General features: G+C 32.5%; 2 long non-coding RNA genes across 2 annotated transcripts; one reads left to right on the top strand and one right to left on the bottom strand.

Moving 5' to 3' along the window:
• The first annotated feature begins 4,716 nt into the window (after positions 1 to 4,716).
• LOC134271774 (uncharacterized) lies at positions 4,717 to 5,994 on the top strand. Its single transcript, XR_009993088.1, has 3 exons — positions 4,717 to 4,911; positions 5,135 to 5,226; positions 5,931 to 5,994. It is a non-coding gene; the product is annotated as an uncharacterized LOC134271774 (long non-coding RNA).
• A 69-nt stretch (positions 5,995 to 6,063) lies between these two features.
• On the bottom strand, positions 6,064 to 7,671 carry LOC134271773 (uncharacterized). The gene is made up of 3 exons (XR_009993087.1): positions 7,302 to 7,671; positions 6,371 to 6,571; positions 6,064 to 6,163 (listed from the first exon to the last, which is right to left on the bottom strand). It is a non-coding gene; the product is annotated as an uncharacterized LOC134271773 (long non-coding RNA).
• Positions 7,672 to 11,278: the final 3,607 nt, after the last annotated feature.

The raw sequence follows: 11,278 nt of genomic DNA, 5'->3' as shown, positions 1-11,278 counted from the left end.
ACCTTTGTGAATGCTATTTCAAGAATGATTTTAGGCTGAATAGCTTTTAAAAATAAATTAAAAAACTAAAAAAAAAATCACAGAAAAGCATTCTGGAGTTATAAACATTATAAAAACATTCTCATTTTTCATCATAGTGTTAAATTATTGATTTTTTGTCAGAGGGTTTTAGTAACGTTGATTGATGACGTCACGCATCAAAACAAAAATGTTATGACCACGATGACGGCGCTGATTGTATCCAGATAGCTGTGTTTGAGAGGGAAATACTTTATAAATTGTTTGTGATTTATTAGAGAAAAGGGCATTGATCAGGTTTACTGATTTTAAAGCCATATGTTTTTCTTTACTGAAGACAAGAAGCTGCGTCCTTATGTAAGTCAGGATTTCCTCTGATATTCTTGAAAAAAAAATCAAAGAATGCAAATATAAGTAATAAACAACGATTATTCAATGAACATGGCATTATGAATAGCAATAGCTCTGCTGGCATATTTTCCATGATGCGCTAGCGCGCATCATGGAATATGCCAGCAGAGCAATTGCTACTCATAACGCCATGTTCACTGAATAACGTTGTTTATTTCTTAAATGTTAGCTATGTATTTGGCTAACCTGTGTCGATCCAATTGTTTTCTTTCCATATCAAATTTGAGGGTGACATGATTGTTCCTAGTAACATTGATTTTCTGTATAAATGGATATAAAATCCATATATGGTTGAAATAATAAAGTGTATGTTTATTCACTTAAACAAGAGGCCCAATTAAGGGCCTTAAAGATCATTTGAGTATCATGCAATAACTTTCCAACAATTGAATTTGGTTAACGTTTTAAATCCGAGGCCAGAAAAATCATAATATTAAAAGAGGTACCATTGCTCATCATAACTATCATAACATCATAACATCATAACATAACATCTGCACTTAAAGCAGATCAGAGGAACAAAGGACAAATGCATTTTCACTATATACTAGTAATCAGTGGTGTCCCATCCCACAGGTAGCCCTGACCCCGGGCCACACATTTCAATTTTCCAAAAGGCACCTTTGCTTATCATAAATGGTTGATTAATACAAACAGCAGATTTCAAAGCATTACTTCATTTTCAGTAAATACTAATTAGTGCCTCTTGCCATGGTACCCCTGCGAAGGAGTCATAAAATTCATCATTGTGGAAGATGAGCCTTTCCGTATTATAACTTTGTATTTAGATCATCTCCATAATACCCAGGAACAGAAGATTTCAAAAAATTAATGCATTTTTACTATATAATCAATTGAGTCCCGTCCTAACACCAGAAATACTGATCCAGGGGCCGTGAAATTCATCATTTCGGAAGAGGGGTCTTTTTTTCATCATGACTACGTAAAAGTATATAGTGCACTAGATCATCAGCATTATACCCAGGAGCAGAAGAGAAGGTTTTCATAGAAATGGATTTTCGCTGCATAAACATTGGAGCCACATCCTAACCCTTGACCCAGGGGCTAAGAAATTCACAAATTTTGAAGAGGCACCCTCCCTCCTCAAAACTATGTACGCAGTTCTATGCATTTTCACTATACGAGAGATTAGTTCGCAAACTATTTGATCACCCCTCGTATAATCAATAGAGCCCCGACCTAACACCAGAACCCCTGACCCCGGGGCAGTCAAATTCACATATTTTGAAGAGGCAATCTTCCTCATATTAACTATTTACAAAAATTATCGGCTTATTACTCGGGAGAAGTGGAGATTTTTAAAGAATTAATGTACATGTATTTTCACTATAGAATCATCAGAGCCTCGCCCTAAAACCAGAATCTCAGACCCAAGGGCCATGAAATTCACAATTTTGGAAGATACACACTTCCTCATCATAACTACATGTATGTACATAGTTTATTTTTTAAAACCCAGGGGCTGAGGAGAAGATTATGACAGAATCAATGCATTTTCACTATATAATAACCCTGGGGAATTTCATAATTTGGGTAGATGACACTATGCTTAATACAATTATGTCAACAGTTTGACTGCTTGATGTCCATGTGTAAAGAAGAAAAATTTTAAAGATTGCATTATTTTAGTGGCTTCAGGCCCAGGGAATAGGGCGATGACATTCCAGTCAGTTTTGTTAATTCTCTTGTTAATGACAGCCCCTTGTTGTAATTTGTAAAGCTTGTATTTTCAACACTCTTGGTGAAAATTATCATAACAGATTAATAGGCAATGAATGAACATATGATTTCCAGAAGGACAACAGGGTACATATTTGCAACAATATTAGCAACTGTTAAACTGCTCATAAAAGTAAAAATTACTAGAATCGATGTCTGCTTAATATGTAGGATATACTGGAGTAACAATGTTATGTGAAATGACATTGAACTAAAGTAATGGTTTATAAATACATTTTATAGTCTGTCCCACCAAGTTACTGTAAGCACTTTTCGCATAAAATCTCAAAATATATAAATACCTTGGCTTTCAACCCAGTTCCGATCAATAGATCATTTTTTTTCCAACCTTCCACCGTTTATCCGAACCCTCGAGGTCAACCAGTGTATACACACGGCGGCAAATTCAAAGTCTACGGAGATTTAACATTGTAAACTCGTCCATTAGTGTCTAGATTACGGGGCCGGGAACCAGTTGTCGAAGGGAGTAGTCGTCCTTTGCAAAGTAAATTTCCAAAAAATCGTTAAAAATTCAAGGAATTAATTTAAATTGCTTTTATCGATAATATAACTTTTACTTTGAATTAAAATAAATTTTAACAGCATTTAACAAATTTAATTATAAACTACGAGAAAATAGTCCGAATCTAACGAAGTACAACTTGTGGATAATGGCTGTTGGCATGATGATGCAAGCTTGCCACTGCCAGGCGCAGTGTTTAAAACGTAAGTTGTTTATATATTCCACAGGGGCATCTTATCCACTCTGTTCTCTACTTCACATTTTTATATGTGAAGTAGAGAACAGAGTGGATAAGATGCCCCTGTGTATATTCTGTGGTACTTTTTGCAGCTGTTGTTGTTTTCCTAGCTTATATACACACAAGAAAGAAGTGTCTACAAATGCTAAGAATATAATTATATTTCAAAACGCGTGATATTGCTGACATTAGAACAACATCTCTCTTGTTTGTGCTCATGGTTAACCGTTCGTGTTCAGTAACGGTCTGAATGTAAGCCCATGTGTGGAAAATGAAAAGGGGTGTTTCTATGATTATAAAAGAACACGAATATGGTTAAACAATTAGGTGAAATAATACCAAAAAGAATATAACAGCTAGTTAACTTAGTAACTTTAAGTTTTAAAATCTTATTCCTACTTTCATTTTCAATTTATAACATTCCATGTACATACTACATGCATTTGGCAAATAAATAATAAGCTAGAGATCTAAAGTGCATTTTTATTTTTTCATTTATGTGTAACACCCTTGGGACATCAAAACAGTTTTCAATAGATGACACATTTTGGAATTATTTTTCAAAACTTTTTATAATATTAAAATGTGCATGTAATTTTTCATCAAGTCTTTGGATTGAGTTCTATAATGGTCATTTATGTACATGCATGCATATTGATGAATTAATTAGCAGAACCAGGCATAAAGTAGATGAATATGCTCATACTGTTTCAGAAAATAATGATTTGTCTTGACCTTGCAGTTTAAATGCGAAAGTAATTATATATGTAGTATTCATGAAAGGAAAACAGAAAAACTAAATAGAAGAACATGTCTGAATAGTTTGATCAGCACAAGAAGTTAAGATAGGCTGAATCATTTCATCTGAGTACAGACTTTAAAATAAAATTGATATACATGTAACATCAGAGGGAATCTTCCATTACCCGGTAATACTAGCTGTCATGTACATATTCAAAAGTCAAATTCTCAGTCTGGTCATCTCGAAAAAAATTTTGATTTCCCTGTCCCAACCAACTGGCTAAAATGACTCAAAACTTTTTTTATCTCCAGTAAGCAATTAACTTTTTTTGTATTCTGGAACACATTATTAATTTATAATTACTGGTAATTTTTCTGAGAATGATTTTCTCATCTACCTATATGCCAACCTAATCCTGAGTTGGGAGAGGGCAGGCCTCAACAGCATTGTTTTTTTTCTGTAAAGTCGGAAAAGTCCTATACTGCTCAAATGTGAACTTAATTTGAAAATTTCTGTTTCCTTAATTCCAAGATTTTCATTTAAAGTACTTGTTTTTAAAAACCGTAGAGCATAATTAAAATATTTTTGTTTGATGTACCCTGACACACATTTATCAAGGTGGGTAGGTAGGTATCTTTTTTTGGCTTAATAATATTGATCAAATTGATGTCAAAGTGTCATTAAAAAATTCCAGACTCAACAGAAATTTATAAATATTTATAATACACACAGGATATCTAGACAGATGAAATATATATTGTTAAAAAATTTTTAATCTAAAAGCATCCATTAGAAATCACATACAATTTTTTAAAGGAAACAGTATCTATTTCTAATAAATAAAACAATTTTTTTTTTAAATCAAAAATTCAAAGTGCTGAAAAAATGATCGGGTTGGGGTATTTTTGATGGGTCAGTCTGAGTACATCAAAGAAATTTGTTTATATTGTTGCCCTTATTTGCTAGTACTTTATTTGGTTGACTTAAACTTTGACCTACTTTACAAAGATACCCCGGAAACTTTAAATTAACTAAAGACTTTTGAATATTGAGTGATGTATGTTGATAATTAACATTAATTTTATACATGTTTATGAGCTCATAAAACTGTTCTTTTAAACTATATGATATTCAGTAAACCACAAAAACTGATATCTTAATATTATGAAAATACATTGGGATGGAATCTCACAAAGTGGATCGTGCAATGTGACAATTGCTTTGAAACATGTAACACATGTAAAATGATAAATAATTATTTATGATGATTTCAACTTAATTATTCAGTTGAGGGTTGCATTCTGTATATGCTAGTAGCATAAAAATAGCTGACCACTCTTAGATTTTGTAGATACATCATTAAAGAAGCTAAAAGCAGGTGACATATGTGTTCCTTGGAACACTTTAGTTTGCAATGATATTGATGTCCTGTACTCTTTTATAACACTTTCTCTTCTTTCAGCAATGTTAAGCTTGATTTAGCCACTGCAGTATAAGGAGAGAAGCAGACCAGAAACCCTGACTAAAGTAAAGATGATTTGCATAACAAAGTCAGTAAGTTTACCATATAATATTCAAGATCTTCAAAAATATCCTGTCTCTTTTAAATACATGTATTGAGAATGATTTGTTGAAGCTCAGCACCTGTCAGATGTGAATACATGTTACATTTTTCCCTCATCATTGGTAATCTTCTTCCAAAGAACCACTGGCCAGAAAAGTTGAAACTTATGCAGAAGCATCCTGGGATAGTGTAGATTCTAAATTATTTAAATTATGACCCTTGGGGTAGGGTGGGACTACAATAGGGAACCCAACTTTTACATTGAAATATACAAGAAAAATCTATAAAAAAAATCTTCTTTGGCATTACCAGTACTAGGCAAGCAATGCTGAAACTTATGCAAAATCATTTTGGGGTAGTGTAGATTTTAAATTGTTCAAATTATGACCCCAGGGGTTAGGTTGGGTCACAAAAGGTATAACAAGGGGGAAATCTGGTAAAGAACTGCATCGTCAAAGCTATTCAGGTAATTATAAGTGATGTGGCTCATGAGCCTCTTGTTATATAAGTTGTGATAATTTACAGAAAATTTGAGAAAATATTAACTGCAAATCTGTGTCTAAGCACCTGTAATACTGCACTATCTCACCATTTGAAAGAATAAACAAACATTGATAAAAAAAAAATGTAATTATAACTGAAGCATAGAATATTTGATTATACTTTTATTGCTTACAAAATTATGTTTTTATAGGATGAATAAATCACAAGAGTCCAAAGTTTTGATGACCATGCAGAGTCGAGATATTGAAACAAAGACATGTCTGCACTGTTCACTCAATTTTTCAGAATAACGTGTCAAATTGAAATCCATCTTATGTTGGAATAAACAATCAGGACATTTTTCTGGATCACAGGTTGTAAGTGTTTACATTGTATATGAATGAGAAAGATTTTGCTCTTCCTATGTATACTTCAGATTGAAACCTGAAAATGAGAATTGACCAAGTATTTTGATAAGTAAACAATTCACATTAATATGAGGAGCACAATCTGAATTTTTATTGTATCTTTATATTTCACTTTGCACAAATTTAAAAGTATTTTTTATGCTCTGAAATCTTTATGACGATTTAAAAGGTTTTATCATTAAATTTTTTTCAGGCACAAAGTACTGACAAAATCAAAGATTACCTGGTAGTCTGCAAATGGAGTGATCATTGGATGAGCCAGACAACACCATTTTCCTCAGAAATTTTAGAATAGAGGCAATCTCCATCTTCATAGATGACTCATGTTGACATTTTCTCACTTCTGTTTCATGTCTTTTCTACAGCATGGACTCCAGCATCAGTGGGCACTTGACAATTATTCTTCTTATTTTGTTTTAATATCCTTAAATATAGGACAAACAATTCATTTATCTTTTAAAATATTGTTAAATTTTACTTAATAAAATGATGAAATAAGTGCAAACAAACTGGTTTATCCTATAATCTAAAGCTGTTTTATGTTTCAAGCATTTATAATTTTACAAGACTTATTAAAAATCTGTTAAGGTACTTGGATTCTCAGCCAAGAAGGATAACTCTTTAATTTATAATTTAATTCAGAATCTCAAAATGAATCTTGAAAAATTAAATCTCTTCATGCAACAGTTTTTATTTTATCATGATAATGTTTATAACTTCTCAATGTCCTTTAAGGTTGTTTGAAGTTCTCAGAAAGGTCTTGTAGAAAGTCGAAATGTTAACCTTATATAGTAAAACTCTGTTAAAGAAATGTCAATGGGACCTATGAAAATACTTTGCTATAACCATAATTTGTTTCATCCGTATAAGGAATTCATTAATTTACATAGCTGGGGATCCAAGGTTACCTTGCTATATCTGTGAATTCGCAATATCTGTGTTCATATCTAGACAAATTTTTGATATAAAATCTCTTACTTAAATATGAATTTTACTCTTAATTCACACAAATAAACAGAAATAATGATTTGACATTTGAGGGCGAGACAGCCCCATGGCAATGGGCCAAGACAGAGATATCTCAGCCCCGAGGGAGAGACAGCTCTACTCAGGCCCCAAAAAATTATAGTCTTGTTTCCTGTTACCCAACCTACCTTAATTTTTCGCACCTGACCCTACAGTTTTTTAGGTTTGGAAAAAATCTGGAATTTCTGTAATTTCATGTTCCATGTTCTAAAACTGAAAAAAAATAATGTATATTCAAGTGGTATTTTAGGATACTACTTGGTATATGTTTTAAATATGGACTTTCATAACATACTACTTGAGTCATGCATCAAAAGACAAAAATTAATTTGTAATGAAAATATTGGTCTATGACATGTTTAATTTGGTTATGTATTAGTTCATATCGAAAATGAAAAGAAATTAAAAAATAAAATAATTTTCCTGTCTACCTACCCAATTTTTTTTAGGCTGGTAGCAGGAAACAAGATAATTATTTTTTTGGCCTTAAAAGGCACTGTCTCACCTAGTCCAAAACATCTGTATCAGAGCTGATACACTACTAGGTATATGATATAGGCATATATGCATGTTTGCGTACTAGGGAACTGTCAATGAATAAACTTACTTTGAAAATTTACAAATACAAAAGGAAAAAAAATTGCTGGGACTCGAAAATCAAACTCAAGAAACCTGCATTATTTCATACCTTCAATATATATGTATCTGCAGGTATTTATGGCTTAATATGTATAATGTACATGTTTGTGCTTTTCTATCTTGTAGTTGCACCAGACAACTATTCAGATTCCTGCAATGAAAATTTTTGTTAAGAAAACTCATAAAAATTAAAAGGCTTTCTGTTAAATTTTTTTATTGAAATAGGGAAAGGAAAAAAATTATGATATATTTTTTATAGGCAATTTATTTTTATCTTTTATAGAGACTCCGTATTTTCTTTACAAACTGGACTAACAATGGTCATAGTAAACGGGGGTGGGGGTGTTATCATACTTTTTTGTAGATTTATGTTATTCTTTAGGAAAATAAGCTTATATTCTGATATACTGGTACACCCTCAATAAAATCTGATGATTTTTTTTCTTGTGCCCACGCTGAATTTGCTTTCTTTGGGTCTGCTGTATAAATATTACATAAAATGTAATTATCAAACATAATGACTAAAAAATAAAACAAAAATGTTCTCATTAAACATAAATGTTGCACAACCTGTATCATTAGAAGAACTAGTATTAGAATATAATTTGTAATTAATCGTATTATGTTCATCTTCCTAATTTAGGCCGCACGTTAATCACATATACTGGATTTAAAATTACACAACAGATTAGCAGGTATTGGATTATTTTTTTACGATTATTCTATATAAAGACAAAGACCCGTAGCCTGTACAACGACCTTTCTCTGCTAAAGTACAAATGCTCAGAGTTCCTATTTCTGAGGTTGACTTTCACATATATATTTACTAGATGAATTTTTTTTTATTTAACACCTTTTAATTTGATACGTAAGAAATAATTCTAAAGAGAACCTAGGTTCTTTAATGTCCTTCTATTTTATAATCACGTTGGATGATCACATTTTTTATTCTATTCTACATAGGATATAGCTCCCGGTGTATAGAGAGTATATTCAATATAACTCATTGATGCTTAAGCTTACATCAGCGTACAAAAATATTCATCATCACTATTATAATTTCTATAGCATACTTGATTTTGATTGGATAAAAATTGTTTTGATAACTGCATCAATAAAATCTAGAGTTCGTTTGCACTAAGCAGTGGAAATATACTCTTCTAAAAAAAGAAACGCATAGAAGGAACAATGCCCTGGAAATTTTTGATAGTTTTGGCATACCTTTTATTTTTGTATGAATACGCTGTATTCGAGTGAAATGAATGATTTTTTTAATGCAATTGTTAATTTTACAGCTATTCTACAAGTCTCACAGACAAAAAGACCTGATTTTGCAAAATTTTCCCCCAAATTTTGATCTCAATTTTCATTTGTTGAATTACGATGCAATTCCTTCAGGTACAAAGGGGCTATCAAAAGCGGGGGTTCTCGATATTTTGAATCTGGTTTTATCTGAAAAATGACGCTTCCTAAAATTGCTGCATCTGAATGTTGCGTGGCACAAAAACGAAAATGGGCGACTGGAAGCAGGGGTACCGCAATCTACAGTTGCAAGAGGTTTAAATGTTACACATAGACCATATCTAACCTATAAAATATAAATCATTAACATCGAACACCCAATGTTCGCAAAAAATATGGTAGACTACGTGTGACATCAGCAGCACAGCATCACTTCCGAGGATTACGCAAATTGCATGAATGTAATGCAAGGACGTCATCTAAAGCATTAGCTATCCCTGAACTGCACAGATCATCTAACAAGACCGTTTTCAGTTGACTACGAATTATTGCAAGAGGATTATTCATGCCGTTGTTCCGACCCCACAACACCCAAAATATCGACTTCAAAGATCTCAGATGAATATAGTATGACCACAGCATCACTGCTGAACATTTTGGTTAACCTACTAGTCCAGAATGTTTATCTGAAAGTTTAAGAGTGCTAATGCTTCTTAATGAAGGTTAGATAGATAACTGCCTCCAGGACATTAAAAAAGTTGGTGGTGGTAGTGTAATGATATGAAAAATGGTATTATAAGAAAGTAAGATTGATTTGGTTCGAATTCAATGGACTTTGATGGAAAAAGGTGCTCTAACCATGTTCTACCTACACACACCCAGTCAATTTTGCAGCATCCTAGAGCCGTATTGTAATCTCACAATACACAGCTACATATGGCTCGTTTGACACACCTACTCGTGAAAAGAAACAACAAACTGTTTCAGTCACAGTCATCTAAATCGCTAGAATTAATCCAAATTAAGCAGCATTGGACAAAATGGATTTACATGATTTGCCAAAGACAATCGCATCCCCAGACTCTGCAATAGCTGACTAAAGTTCTACATTTGGAGTGGTAGAGTATTCCTATGCAGTTTCTATTACACACATTTGCTTCCATTAGATGCCGTTTGTGGCTATCATTTGTGTCTGCGGGGGGCATACCAGATATGGATCTTTAATGGTCTTAAACTGACCATAATTTTATAATTGTTGAGTAATTATGACATTTAGATAGTATTCTTGTTGCTTACCACATTTCTGTTTTATCAATGCATCATTTTACTAAATAATCTAAGTGTTCAATGTGTCACTTAAATTCTACGATGCGTTTCTTTTTTTGAAGAGTATACTTTGGCTGTCTTTACATGCATATTTCTTGTTTCTAGATTACTTTTTGAAGGAATAATTAAATAGTTTTACATTAGGCCACACCAATTTAATTTCTTGTTCGTCTGACATTTGATAAAAAAAAGTACGAGCGGGTTAAATAATAATATTATTACTTTATTGTAGGCAAAATTTTTAGGCGGGGCCTGAAAAATTTTAAGCGGAGATTTATATTTTTTCTGATTTCCAGAGTAAGTAGATTAAAAGTACGATAAATAGAGCGGAAATTGAACAGAAAACAGCACAGAATCCCCATGGTGCGGGGATTTTAAATTAATATTTGTATAGTTTTGTTTTAATACTAGCGCGGGTCCTACGAACAAAATTTTTAATTGGTGTGGCCTTGATAAATATTTTCCTGAATTTCGATACCTGTCCGTAACGTTCCTAACTTATTTTCTACTTTCATTTCTTTTTGAATTAGGCCCTACCCCCCTTTGCTAAACAAACCAAATCGTCTGCATGACAACAATGCAGATATGGGAAAGAATGTCTTTGGGATAACTGGTATGAACAATAGAACTGTGAAGAAATGTTTTTATGCTACCAAAGCTAGGAAATGCCGTTTGTGCGTTAATTCTTAGGAAACGAATGATCGAGAAAAAAGGACACCGCATGAATGAGGACGAAATTTCTCTTTTAACTTTAAACAGTCAGCAACAGACTCTTTTAGATTTTACAGCATTGATAGATTGTGATACGTATTTATTTGCTCGGTTTGAAATTCAGATGAAAAGGAGCGCAAATGAAATCCAAAATTTCTGTGACCTACAACTGTTAGGATATTTGGGT

This window comes from Saccostrea cucullata, unplaced genomic scaffold (assembly GCF_032062105.1).
Source record: "Saccostrea cucullata isolate Sc308-1 unplaced genomic scaffold, CSIRO_AGI_Scuc_v1 ctg8546, whole genome shotgun sequence".
Classification (NCBI taxonomy): domain Eukaryota; kingdom Metazoa; phylum Mollusca; class Bivalvia; order Ostreida; family Ostreidae; genus Saccostrea; species Saccostrea cuccullata.
Note: the sequence above shows the minus strand (reverse complement) of the source record. Positions and strands in the feature narration are given on the sequence as shown.